General features: G+C 38.4%; 1 protein-coding gene across 2 annotated transcripts in view; it reads left to right on the top strand.

Moving 5' to 3' along the window:
• Positions 1-14296, top strand: part of garnl3 (GTPase activating Rap/RanGAP domain like 3) — an 87112-nt gene that overhangs the window by 41060 nt on the left and 31756 nt on the right. The window lies entirely within an intron of this gene.

Raw genomic sequence — 14296 nt, 5'->3', positions numbered from 1 at the left:
AAGTCAAAAACCACACAAAGAAAAGCTGATGGGCTCCAAATGTTAGCTCTCCTCCTCGCACTGTAGTGAACAGATGAAATATGGAACTGAATTCAGCAGATCAGATCTATAGATCAGCGCAGTCTAGCTTTAAGAGTCCGGATGAGTAGAAATGAGTAGAAATATTGGATTGCTGAACTCATAACCAGCACACAGGAAGGGGATACACAACACAGTCACAAAAGCGACGCCCACCCTATCTTGTCATTTCATTCTGCAACAACGCCACCGTCCACTTTAAAAAACTTAATTGTGCATTGTTTCATCCTGACACAACAGCTCGGAAAGCATGGAATTTTGTTTTTCCAGTGAACTGAATTGTCTTTGAGGCTGAGTGATGGAGTTGGTGACAGTGAGGTGGGTGCTGGCAGTCTCTGGTGAGCCAAATGGAAAAAAGAATAGGATAAAACCCTTCAGACACACATTCTCATGGTAATTTTTTCTGCGTGCGGACATTGTATTTGCCTTAGCTTCGTGCTATTTGATGTGCCGCAGTGCACAACATTAAATGAGACTGGCACTACTGGCAGAATCGGTGCGTGTGTGTGCTGAGAGGTTAGCTGTCAGTCTTGCACAGCGACTGGTGAGCAGACGGCTCCGCTCCCACCTGCCTACCAGTGTTACTGTCATTGCCTCAGAGGCTTTTGACTGCACTGTCACACTGCATTTATTCCCACTCTCAGCGTGTATCACACTGTTTGCGACGCGTCTGTTCGTCTGCTTATTAACTGCATAAATTCGGCCGAGCAGAAGACACTTTGGCCACAAGTGGCAATTAAGATAAAAGCAAATAGATGTATGCTGTGTGTAGTTTTGCTTTTGTGACGCAGACACTGAAGTGTTTATCCATTAAGCCAGAATCACACGTACGTGTTTCAGGCTTCGGTCGTCTCGAGTCGTAATCATTTTAAAAGGGGTGACTTGTTGCATTGCTAAATTGAATTGTGGGCTCTTTGCAGAAAGTTGAGAAAAGATCAAACAGCCACAAATTGCCTTTTTTTTTAATGTTCCAGCACAGTTGTGTTGTGTTATGCAAATTATTGAAGACAGGCTAAGAAGCCTGATGTCGTGGGTGGTTGTGCTGATCCTTTTTTTCCCTTCTTTCCAAATCAATGCACTGCTGGTGACCCATAGTGTAGTAAACTTAGAACAACACAGATTTGAATTAAATGGATTTGCTGCATAGATTATCCTTTTGTCGTGTTGAGTCAGGATTGGACCGATATCTGATCTGAATTTGAATTTGATAGGTGTGACTGATATTTGGGTCGTGAGTACAGACTCAAAGTGACTCATCCACACGTTTGACTGTTATGTTACTGGTATTCATGTTATGGAAATAGTTAAAAAGTCAGTAATGAGCAGAGGTGGGTGGGTGCTGTTTTTTTTCCTTTTTTGTTTAGCTTATATTTACTGAATAAATCACAACTATCACTGATCGCTACATTTTGCAGAATGGCCACGGGATGAGGGGAGGAAACCTTAAAAGTATCCGGTTGAAAATAGTCAAATAAGGCAAGTTCACAACAAGTTATATCACTGCAATAGACTGGTGACCCATCTGGGGTATAAGCTGCCTCTCACCCCATGATAGATGGGATAGGCTCCAGGGGAAGCCACTACATCTATCGAAAACCCCAAATTAAAATTCCAAAGAAAGCAAAACATTTTCCTTTGCACACAGCCACTCACTGTCACTCACAACATTGAAAATGGCTCACTGGGGCTGCCTGTTGTTCTCCCAGCTTTTGTATTCTGTGCTGAGTCACCTGAGTCAGCACCACAGGAGAAGAGGGGGGCGCATAAATAAGGGGGGAGACAAACAGTTACCAACACTCATGGTTCCTAGGATATTTAAAAGTAAAAGATTAGTCTTAAAGCTTTTACTTTTTGATAAAGCTTATAGTCCGAGATGGATCGGGTGACCCTGAACCTTTCCTTAGCTATGCTCCAATAGGTGTAAGCTGCTGGAGAGTTCCCATAATGTACTGAAAAGTTATTCTCTCCATATGTTTATACACTGCTTTGCATGTAGTTATTACTAAAATCTGGCTTCACAGTGTGTCTTTTGCCCTGCACCCCGTTCATGTTTCATAAAAAGTGAAAGTGAAAAGAAAATTCTCCTGCTAACAATTCTATGTAGCCTCTTATAGCTTAATCCTGTGTACCAATAATTACAAAAAAGCACAAAATGGATATCTGTCAGAGGAATCAGACTACCAGCAGTGTTTTTTAGAAGATCGGCACCTTCTTAAGAGCTTTCAGGAATATTGCATGGCAGAGTTTAGTTTGCTCAATGTCATATCAGTACCACATTATTTTGCTTCTTTTGCAGACTAACAGCTTGTACAGCTGATGTTTTTTTGTTTTTTTCGTGAGCTTCAGTTTGCATTTCCTGACTGAATTTGGTCTGATTGAAGAAGGAGGGTTTTATGCTGATCCAAGCTAATGAAGTGCTTCAATTTTAAGTTACATAACTTATTATATGGGAGCAATTAATAGTGCTTCAACTCCTTCCACTGTGCATCTGTAATTCATCTGAATAAAAAACACAATGAAGAGTTTTATTACCGTAGACCAAGAGGAAGGTGAAAAGAAGAGACTGAATTTCCATGATTCTTTTGACAACTTCTTCCCATTCAGTGACTTATTTTTAATCAAGGAACTCTGTTTAATCTTCCCGTTTTTTCGCTCAGTCCTTTTCTTTAGCAGTTTCTGCTTCTCTCTTTTCCCACTCCTAATCTCCATCTTAATTCTTTCAGTGTCTTTTTTTATATCTTCTCACTGAGTGTGCACCTGCCTCTCTCCTTTTTCTCCCTCCCCGTGCTATTCCCTCCTCGCCCTCTTTCACATCCTCTCCTGCTCTACTGAACTACGCCTCTGTGTTTCCTGCTTTCCTGGAGGGTTGTGGGTGTGCATGAACAGGCCCGCTGATGAGATCAATTATCTATCAGCAGTCACAAAAGTATTGATTTAACAACCCCCACACATGTCTCTCTGCACTGCATCTCTTTTTTGTCCCGTGGGCCTCGGGGGAAATCAGAGGCTCCGGTACACTCTAAGAAATAAAATGTTGTATTTACTCCACCCAGTTATGTCAACCGGTTCCACACAACTGGGTTAGTGAAATATAAAATGTATGATATATTTAATTTGAACAACAAATTTTAAGTAAATCTGATAAATCTACTCACCCAAAACACGCTCTACTGAAACTATAGGATTAAATCACTTTAACAGAATTGCAACTTATTCTATTTAAGTTTGTAAATTAAAAAAATTGAACACCAGTTTATTCAGTTAACCTAACTTTAATAACACTTTGTGTAAAACTTGTTGAAGCACACTTTGAGCAATTCAAATGCTTCTAGATCTTTTTTCTTAAACAATCTTTACATATATTCAAGTGCATTTTAAGTGCAGGAAGACAAGATAAAGAATGTCATGTTAAACTGAAATGATTAAAACTGGAAAGTGTTGTGATTCCAACATTTTTAACATTAACATGACTTAATGTAAACTTGATTGGGCTACAATGAAAAGCCCACAATACAGCCCTGCAAACAGCTGGTAGAAATTACTTTAGTGTCATTTTTGTCCATATTTACAAAAATAACCTTTGCTTCAAAACTTAAACTGAAGTCCAAAGTTAGGAGCAGTCTTTTTCAGTGTAGTTGGATGTTGGTAAAGGTTCAAGAACAAAGAACGCAGAAAAGTGAAAGGCCTTGCAGAAGTTCTTGTGGCAATTCAAACTGAACAGTTTATGAAGTGCAAGGAGAAGGGTTCGAGAACCTTAAAGTTCAGTGTCCTCTATAGTTCAGTGCAGGCTGTTTCACTCAAGCAGTTTGTTTTTCAGAACCTGCACCTTCATGGATAGGTTGTTCCCATCCAACTCCATCAGCACCTTCTGAAGAAATTCAAATGTGTATTTCAGGTGCTTTGGGTAGCTCAGATTTAGACTGTAGATTAATCCAAGCAGGAGGGCACAACCCTTTGCCACATCACTAAGAGCTTGCAGCACAGTGCATCCTTCTACGATGACACCAATGTCCTCAGGTGTATCTGCAGAGTTTGCTCCTTCATGTCTGAACAACATAGACTCCCAAAGTCAGCTTCTCTGTTTCTCTGCTTGCTCCAAGATCCACATAAATAAAAATAAAAGAAAAAGATAAGTTAATTGCGTACATATACATATGGACAAGTAAGTCCACCTTCCATTTCCAATCCCAAATTAAAAAAAGGAAAATAGCTGATCATTTTCCTTTTTTAACTTACCAAGAATTCCTTGAACAGGTCATCTGGCTTTTCATTTAAGTAGAGACAGACAGCTTTCAGAATGCATTCCCGTCGAACATCAATGCTGGGATTCTGGTGGAGATAAGAACTCAATATGAGGGAAGTTTCCTATTTTGGTTCCTTTCAACCTCTTTACAAAACAAAGTCAAAAATATTAACACATAATCCAGATAAGTGATTAAGCAATGTTTCATAACTCACATCAGTGACGTGCAGTGAGGTTCATGATTGGTAAGGCACTGACTCCTCTGAGTCAGATAAACAAATATATGAACTCAAAAATCGAAGCTTTTCAATTTTGACATTACGTGAAAGCTTTCATTTTTGCTTTAATAAATTCTAGATTGTTCAACAATATATTTAATAATTGTGCCCCTAAAAATATTCAAATTAAATAGAAGATTAGAACTGGGCAATATGGACTTAAAATCCTATCATGACATTTTGTGGTATTTTTTGCGATAACAATAAGTCTGTGAAGGTTCTCAGTCATCCAGGTCATCGTAGTCTAAGGCGCTTGGAAAGAAAAGTGAAGCTTCTTCAGTGAAGAAGCTTCTCGGATGAGAGATGAAACGTCTTCAAGCAACTTAAAGAAGTCCAGACGCTTTTCTTTCCAAGCTTCTTAACAATAAGAGTTACAATAAAAGATCATAATAGTATTTTTGCCTATAAATCTATCAATGCAGCCTCACAAATACAAATACTGCAAATTAAACTTAGCAAATGTGCTATTTAGACAAACCAGCAGTTATTTATCTTGTTGAATTGATAATAAGTTTGACATTAATGGAAGTAATAGTCTCAACTAAATTATCATATTTTTTTTAGAGGTTTGAAAGCAGTCTATCATTTTAATCACATAGGACGTGTTTTATCACAATATTGATAAGCGATGCAATAAGTGCCCAGCCCTACAGAAGATGCATTAAAATTTATTTAGGTTTGGTGTGTCTCATTTTTTGTGTGTAGTAAATAAATTGGTCAAATGACCTGGAAACAATTATAGAAAAATCATTCATTTTACATCAATTTATTAATTTATAAATAGGAGATGCATTAAAATAAAATTGGTGCGTCTCATTGCTTAGGACTGATTTGGTGTCAATTTGTCCTTTGTGAAATTTACTGATGCTCCCTAAGAGTGCTGCTTTATCCACTGTGTCAATGGCGCTCTCAGTGTAATGTGATTACACTGTGAATCCATATACGTGTACCTCTTATACATGTTGCCTTTAGGGTTCAGCACTGCCCTCCATCAGCCTCACTCCATGCATTTTTGCAGCACATTTATGACCAATAACATTAAACATGTAACACAGATTCGTCAAATACATTAGGTAGTCTGCAAGTCATCATCTGTATTACATGTGTAATCAAACATGTACGTTGGCAATTTAGAGAAACAGCAGTGGGATTGCGCATGTGTGTGTCTGTGGTGAGACACAGCATCATCATTGCCTCCTCTCAGCGTTTTACCTTGTATTTGAACAGAAAATCTGTAATGACAGCAATTTTGACCATAAAAATATTGAAATCACACAGAAAGCAAATTTAAAATCTAGTGTACAAATTGAATTTCTCTTTTGTTAGTATTTTACTTCTCATTAAGGTGCCTCACTTGACTGCATGTCACTGATTCACATGTATCTACAAAATATTCAAATTTACACATATTCAGTTGAAAAAAAATTCTGATTAATGACAGACACAGAAGTTGAAGAAGCATTCAAATAATTTCAGAGCTCAATCAAGGTCAACTAAAATACATACCCTATCCATGGCTGCCATGATTAAGTTGATATTGCGTTTAGCTGTTCCCCCCTTCTTTTTGAACACTCTAAGGTGGTCAGCGTAGTGGTCCAGCTTGGCCATGAAAGTCGACAACAAAGGGACCATGGTGATGCGGGCGAACTCCGCAACAACCTGAAACATATTAAAAATTACAACTAGAGAGTATTCTCTATTAATTTGATTAGAGGCCACATGCAAGAATGTTACAACTTTCAGTCAAACATTTTGTATCTTTTAAAATTAACAATTTACAGTACTTTGTTCTTCAAATACAAGTTCTTATGAAAATGACTTCCAATAACAAAGTTAGTAAGAATTACCTCAGTCTCTGAAAACAGGGCAGGCCATCTGTTTTTGACCTCTGCAATGAATGGCATGTCTTTGATGATTTCCTGTCTTCGGTAGCGATGATAGCCAATGGAAACTGATACAAGGAGTTAAATGGATTATATATAACAGTATTACACATTATTCTGCACTTCAATGACAACAGATGAACGCATGTCTTATACTTTACAAATCAAAATGTTAATCGCTTAAATCCCTGCGTTTGACACTAAACCAGAAATCAACATGGAGTCGAATTCTTTCAAACAATGTAGCAAGTTAATTGAGGCACATTTCTAAAATACACTATACATTCATTTCATTCTTCAAACTACAGGATCGCTGGCGCTCCCGGTGGTCATTACTGATGTCAGGGAGCAGGTGCGGTAGATGTTGGGAGTAATTTTAAAACTGTCGGTCTTAGTAGGCAAGTCTCACCTTAACAGGAATCGCAAAAGATTTTGGAAAATTACACCGAAGCAGGTTCAACAATATTTGTTAAATGTCTTCATACTTCTAACACGTGAGAGAGGTATACAAACTAGAGTGTTAAAAAATTTACCAGGCATCATTTGTTTAAAAAAAATGCAAAAGTATTCCCGAAAGTGTCAGATGTTTATCAGTTAGTATACATTAATCAAATTTGTCATCCTTAAATTGTTGTACTTACCAAATAATCCTCAGATGGCGATGGATTCTATCCAGGATACTAAGCATATGCAAGTCTCAGTTGAAAATGGCGGATGATCAAACTTCCACACTGCACATGTGCAAACTTAGAAGTATGGAGAGCCTATTAGGACAATCCTCTTTAAATTAAAGTGCTCTTCATTTTAAATGAACTTTTTACGTTGGATTTAATTTACTGCATTTTGTTGTATTGAAATCTTATGTTGTTAATTAAATTCAAAACAACATACTTGTGTTTAAAGTTAAAAATCAATTGGTGGCATTAGTTTTAACATAAAACATTTACATAATGCTACCAACATCAGTGTGTCATTTCTTAGAGTGTACGAGCTCGATTGTGTACGTGTGAAATGCTCAAGTCGTGCCCTAAAATGTGAGCTGTTTAAGTGTGTCTGTAAGAGGGAGTGTGAGTGTGCTTCATCCATAAAGCCTCCAAAGCCTCTTAAGTTCATGAGATTAAGAATTGTGGAGATATCCATTATTCTTTCACCGCTCAACTTTGTGTTGTCATTATGCACCTCTCTTGGCTTCTAACGTTTTTTCCCTTCTATGTAGTGGGGAAAATAATCATTTGATCCCTTGTTGAATTAGTAAGTTTGGTCACTTTAAAAGAAATCAACAGTCTCTAATTTTTATGGTAGTTTCATTTTGTTGGAGAGAAAAAACACATTGAGTAAAAGTTATAAACTGATTTGCCTGTCATTGAGTAAAATAAGCATTTGATCTAAGTTGGCCCTGATTATTCAGAAATGAAAGAAGTATAAAATGATCAATCGCCTTCGATTTGGAGCTCAATGAAAGATCTTCCTTTTGGGATTAGGATGATCATGATGAAAGTGATTGATCAGTCCATAACTACAACGGAGGAGCTTGTTAATGATCTGAAGGCAGTTGGGACCGCAGTCACAAATAAGACCATTGTGACCACACTACACTGTAATGGACTGATATCTTGCAGTGCCTGCAACATCCTCCTACTCAAGAAGGCACATATAGAGGCTTGCCTTAAGTTTGCCAGTGAACATCTAAATGATTCAGAGAAGGCTTGGGAGAAAGCGCTGTGGTCACATGAAACCAAAATGAAGCTCTCAGGCATTAAATCAACCTACCGTGGTTGGAGGAGGAGAAATGCTGTGTACTGTGAAATCTTGGATCAGAACCTCCTTCCCTCAGCCAGACACTGAAGATGGGTCATGGATGGGTCTTCCAGTGTGACAGTGTCCAAAAACATACCACCAAGGCAACAAAGAAGCATATTAAGGTCATGGAGTTGCCTAGTCGGTCTCCAGACCTCAGTTCTGTAAGAAATCTGTGGAGGGAGCAGAAGCTTCAAGTTGCCAAGCTGCAGCCTCTGTAAAGACAAGTGGGTCCTCCTGAGATGTCTGCAAACCTGGTGACCAGCTACAAAAAACGTCTTATCGTTGTGCTCGCCAACAAGGGTTTCTCCGCCAAGTATTAAGTCATGTTTTACTTGGTCATCCAATACTTATTTACATATAGTTATAATTTTATATACAGTTACTGACTTGCAAATCAATTTTGTTAACTCTTATGTAATGTGGTTTTTGTTTTTTGCATTTTGGATTGGTATTCGGCATCGATTAAAATTTAATTTCCATCAAAATTAAAGACTGTTCATTTCTTTGGAATTCAGCAGGGAATCAAATAATTACTTCCCCCACCGTATATAGGTTTGGTCCTGTGTCTCCAGTATTGTTCCCAGCAGTGTCGAGGTGTTTTATGAGTTGTTTGTTAAAGCGTAGAAGCATAACAGGCTCCCCCTTTTCCCCTGTTGCCCCTCATTTTGCCTCCTCCAGCCCACCGGGTATCGTTGGAATGCAGCTTTTTCTTCTTTGCCACTCTTCTGTTCCATGATTTAAAAGCAGTGGCTACACAATACATAGACACACACAGAAACACACAAAAACACACACACAGACTCCCCAGAGAGCTTAATCTCTCTTTTCTTCTGACATTTTTCTTTCTTTCACCCCATAACAACTGAAAGCCTATTCACACACTGCAGCACAAACACTTACCTAAAAACACAATTAATACTGAATGTCTCTCTCCTTTTTTCTTCACATCCAGCCACACACACAAACACATCCACCAGGGAGGTAGTGCATTGCTCTGTATGAACGCTACATTGGTTTCCCCTCCATTATCTTGCGATTGGACAGTTAATGTTGCAGGAGGCACGAAAAATAGAGGAAGATGGTGGCCTACAGCTTCGACATTTACTTTCCATTTTCAGCACTCGAATACAAAATACAGATGTTAACAGAGTCGCAATGCTCATTCATTCACCCATAAACATGGGCACGTACAGGTCCATACCCCGGCATGCGAAAATGTGCAGGGAATTTTGATGCCTTTTAATATGCATATAAAAAGAGAGAACATCTTATTTTCATCAGTTTATTCTATAACAAAATGAGTTATTGCAAAGAAGAGCTTCAGACCTGCAGTAAACATGCTTTGGTCTGTATTGATTTTAATATGCCATTATATACACTTACCTAAGGAAGTAAATGCAGCTATAGTGCTGTACTTGTGTGCACATTAGGGCGGAGTGAAATCACTGTCATATTAATAAGAAAAATGTTGCAAATATGTTGTTAGAATTCTTTTTTGAATCACCAATTTAATCAAATTCAACAAGCCTACAGTATAGTCTGCATAAATGCACATAACACTTACAGGTCTCCCATTTCTTTTGCAATGAGTCTGACACTTAAGGTGTCTCAGTTCTTTGAGTTACAGCAAACAGACGGACTCATTTTCCACTCATGCAAGGTTAACTGTTTGCTTTCTGTGGTGGTTATCAGAATTTACTAGCATCTTTCATCATGACCTTGCAGTTGAGCTAAATTGGTTCAACTGCCAGCACCTTCAGACAGAGCCCTTAATAAAAGATCGTATAGCTTTTACTGGTTTGAGATTTATTTCACTTAAGGGTTAGGGTGACTGTGATTTTAAAATTGTGTTTTAGCAAGCGTTGTAAATAGCTAGCTAGATATTAGCCAGGGACGCTTGTTGTTTTCCGGTTGAGCTTAATCTGAAGATGCTTTTTGTAGACTTCACATATGGAGCCTACTCTCCATCACCTGAGTCATGATGCTGGTGCTTCCAAGCATGCGAAAGGAGTTGTTAAAAACTGCTTCGCAAAACATCCTAAATCCACACAGCAGATGTTTCCGTTCAGATATTAATCATAGTGTCATTTTCTCATTGCTTTCTTGTTACAGCTACCTCAGTTTAGAGTTTCCATATACATCTACACAGTTATAGATAGTACTGAATGCAGTATCATAACTGATCTCTGAACAGTGGAAGCTGAGGGAGGTACAACTCACAAAATTGTCTGTGGTTAGTCTCTTGACAATCCTCCATTAAGGATCACAGGTAAATCCTTGATGTGCTCACAAAAAGAGCCAAAATACTGCTTCCCTTGTTTCAGTTTGCAAGACTTCTGCTCTTGCTAGCAGCGCCCAGAGACAATAGTCAAGTATGGCCAAAAGATGGCATGACGTTACACGATGGATGCAAACTAGAGCTGGGCGATAGAACGATAACAATATGTATCGCGATATAACTTTTACTCGATAGAGAAATTAAGCTATCGCGATAGACCTCGCCGCTCTTGTCCTCAAAAAAAAAAAAAAAAAAAAAGGTCAGCCAATCCAAATTAAGTAGCGCAGAGCCGAACCAATCACAGCCGCAGCGTCACGTCGCGTGACTTGTTACGTACAGCACAAGTGCCAAGCCGCACGTGTGTTTGTTTGGGAAGCAGCCAGCGGGTAATGGAGCCAGCGCGTAATGGAGGAAATGAGTGTGCCGACTAGAAAAATCAACCGAGCGTGACCGAAGAGAAAACAGATGATGGTTCCAATGCCAGAGAGATTGTCAAACGGAAGAGCCAAAGAAGTTCCGTAGTGTGAAGGTATTTCGGCTATTTCAAGTCTGACAAAAATAGAGTAGCGTGCACTGTAAATTGTGCCGAAAGCAAGTCTGGAAATACAATAAACTGGTGCATGCGTCACACTGTGCGCCACGTTATTGTTTCGGTGAAATGAATTTCTACAATACTGTTACTGTTAATTCTACTCTCTGCAGTGTTTAAATGCTTACATATACACACAGTTACTGTCCCTCCACACTTACGACTCGGTTCTGCTTCTATGCCCCAGCTTTGTTTACTTTTTCCCACCGAGGCTTCTAGACTTCTGATTGGCCAACATTTAGGCACGGTTAGGAATCTAGCGCCACCTGCTGCTTTGGCATGTTCATAGCAGCGTTTTCCTTCATTTCTGCCTTTATGTGTGGACGGGATTATTTTTTAAAACGAAAATGGAAAATCTCCGTTTTCAAAAATACCCGTGTATGTGTGGACGTAGCCTCAGTCTCTGACTGGAAGCGCTAATTCGTCATTCGGCTTTTGTCAGACTAAAGTAACTGTTAAAACTGTTTGAAAAGCTCAGCTATACAACAAGGAGAGATTGAGAATTTCCTTTTAGTTCTCAGTTTATTTGATATTGACAAAAGTTAGTCAGTTTTGTCTGTTCTTCTGTAAAACAAACTAAGATTTATTTTTAGAATTAATATTTTGTTTCTAAGTGGAATTGACAATTTAGTCTGTTTTGTTTGTTCTATTTTGAAACTTAAACGCTTTAGCGGCTGCCTTTTGTGTAGTTTGCAATATTTGCCTTTATTTATCTGAAAAAGTCTCATGTTCCTTAAGTACATCTACCCTGTTGAACTTATTATGGGAAATAAATATTTAAATAAAAACAAGCTGCTGATTATTTCACATTTTACTTGTGAGCAACGGCACATTTAAATCTTACAAATATAGTTATTTGGCTTATATCGTGATAGATATCGTTATCGCCTGAAATGAAAAAAACATATCGTGATATGAAAAAATCTCATATCGCCCAGCTCTAATGCAAACATGATGTCTGTTTTTAGCAAACACTGCTTGCCTCACTTATTCTGTTGGCATCCCCACTGTGTACACATACCATGTCAGAACAGCATTTTTAAAATTGTTTTGCATACCACTTGGATAAGCAATCACTGAAACCAAAGGATACAAGGGTCTCACTTACAGAAGCATTTATAAAGTTTATTATTAAATCAGCTCAGATTAAACTTAGATTAGTCAGTTATTTGAAGAAAGCCCAAAAAGATGAAGACATCCTTTATCACGAATGACTTTTGCAGCATACAATGCACAAAACACGTGAATTTACAGTTAATGTCACAAAGTAACAGATACAGAAGAGTGGCTTGTATGCTCGATAGGCAAAAACTCTGAGGATGGCATATAAATAAAACCCACAATTTCCTTACTAGCCTTGTTACAATGCGAATGCCTATTTTCAACCCAACCCAATGTAGAGCCAGTTGCAAAATTTAATTTAAGAGCTTTGCACCAAAACCCCAGCTACAGTACTCCATATCAGATTTAATTTAGTGTGAACAATAAAGTCAGAGTGACGGTTATTAATGATTTTATTTAGGATGCAAAGCTCTTGCCTTTTATCCTCACTTACCCACAGGAATGTTTTGAGTGGACTTGAACCCTCTGTCTCTCTCTCTCCATGATAAATGCTCTCTCATCACTCTTGTTCATCATTGCACTGGCCGTCATGATCTAATGAGCTGTTGAAGTGGGGCACACCACCCACTCTTCATACAGATCAGCATTGTGCCTTGTCCAGGTTTTGCACAGGCTTTGGCAGCCACTCAGAATATTGTGTTGGTTATTAGTTTATCATTGTTCATAACCCCTTACAGCATCACACTCTACTTTGAGCTTTATCTGAGGTAACGAGTGCACAGTCCTGCTTTATAGTCTTATTCTGCTTTTGACCATGATCTTGTTGTGTATAGGTGATTGTTACACTTGCTTTCCTCCTGCTTCATGCATTAGTTGTGAACTCTTTAACTTTGTAGGTCAGCGACACTGGATGCTGTTTATTAGTTTTCTGTATTTGCTCCTTACCTCTCAGGACCTAGCTTGTCATCGTCTTTTTGCTTGGCTTCTCCAAACCATTTCTAGCCATCTGGATGTATCACAACACATGCAGGAATACACATCCACGCCAGATCTGTCTTTTTTTTTTTTAATGTATTGGCAGATCAGAGACCTCTGTTGACGAGGACAGTAAAATAAAGCACAGCAGTCAACAGGATCAAAGGGCAAAGGTCAAAGGAAGTGCAGTATGGGAGGAAAGAGTCTCTGATGTGTTGCCTGATAACAGAGCATCAGTTACCATGATGGAAATGGGGGTTTAAAAGAGGAATCAGGAGGTGAAGAGTAATAGACTGAAAGGAGTTTTACATGTGTCCACACGGACAAGAAGAAAGTAGTCAAAAAACAGCAAAACTGACTATTTTTCTTTATATATCATTGATCTTATTGATATTCTTGATCTTTTATAAAGATAACTTCACAGCATTTGTTTATACACATTTATAAAAGATAATCATAGAAAGACACATATACACATTTGCAAACAAAAACAATTCTGCAAGCCAAGTGTAATGGGCTTATATTAACACCATATTACTTTAAGATATTGTGAAGGATTTTTCAGTGTGTATTTTGTGTAGTTTGATGTGTAGTAGCAATTGCTTAATGACTTAGTTTAATCGAGATTAGTGGAAATGTTCAATTTGACTGTTGTTTGACCTGCGCAGGCCATTCATCTTTCCTGCTAGACTCATGGACTCATTATAAATGCTTTAAAAGACTCAAATTACTGTCTACTGCTATAGTCGTCTGAAAAACCTACACATCTGTGCTGCGTTCAAGGGAGTTAGGAGGGCCTAAGCACTTGTATTAAAGCGAAAAATTTGGTGGCAGCATTCAGATGTGTGTTGTCACAGTGCAATAATCTTCCAAGGAGAAGACATCCCAGAAAATTCTCCCAAGATCAGCCTGTGCAATGCTCAGAGAAACTACAAAAAACCTGGAGAGCTACATCTCAGACTCAGTTAGCATGTTAAATGATAAAGTTCATGACAGTTCAGTTAGAAAAAGACTGAACTAGTATGTTCTGCTTAGAAAGGTTGCTAGAAAGAAGCCTCTTCTCTCTAAATCCAGCACAGCTCATGTTCACAATGGTACGTCTGAACGAAC

The sequence above is a fragment of the Diplotaxodon limnothrissa genome, linkage group LG7, assembly GCF_057381915.1.
Source record: "Diplotaxodon limnothrissa isolate DT_005_m linkage group LG7, D_limnothrissa_male_GT1.1, whole genome shotgun sequence".
In the NCBI taxonomy this organism is placed as follows: Eukaryota; Metazoa; Chordata; class Actinopteri; order Cichliformes; family Cichlidae; genus Diplotaxodon; species Diplotaxodon limnothrissa.
Note: the sequence above shows the minus strand (reverse complement) of the source record. Positions and strands in the feature narration are given on the sequence as shown.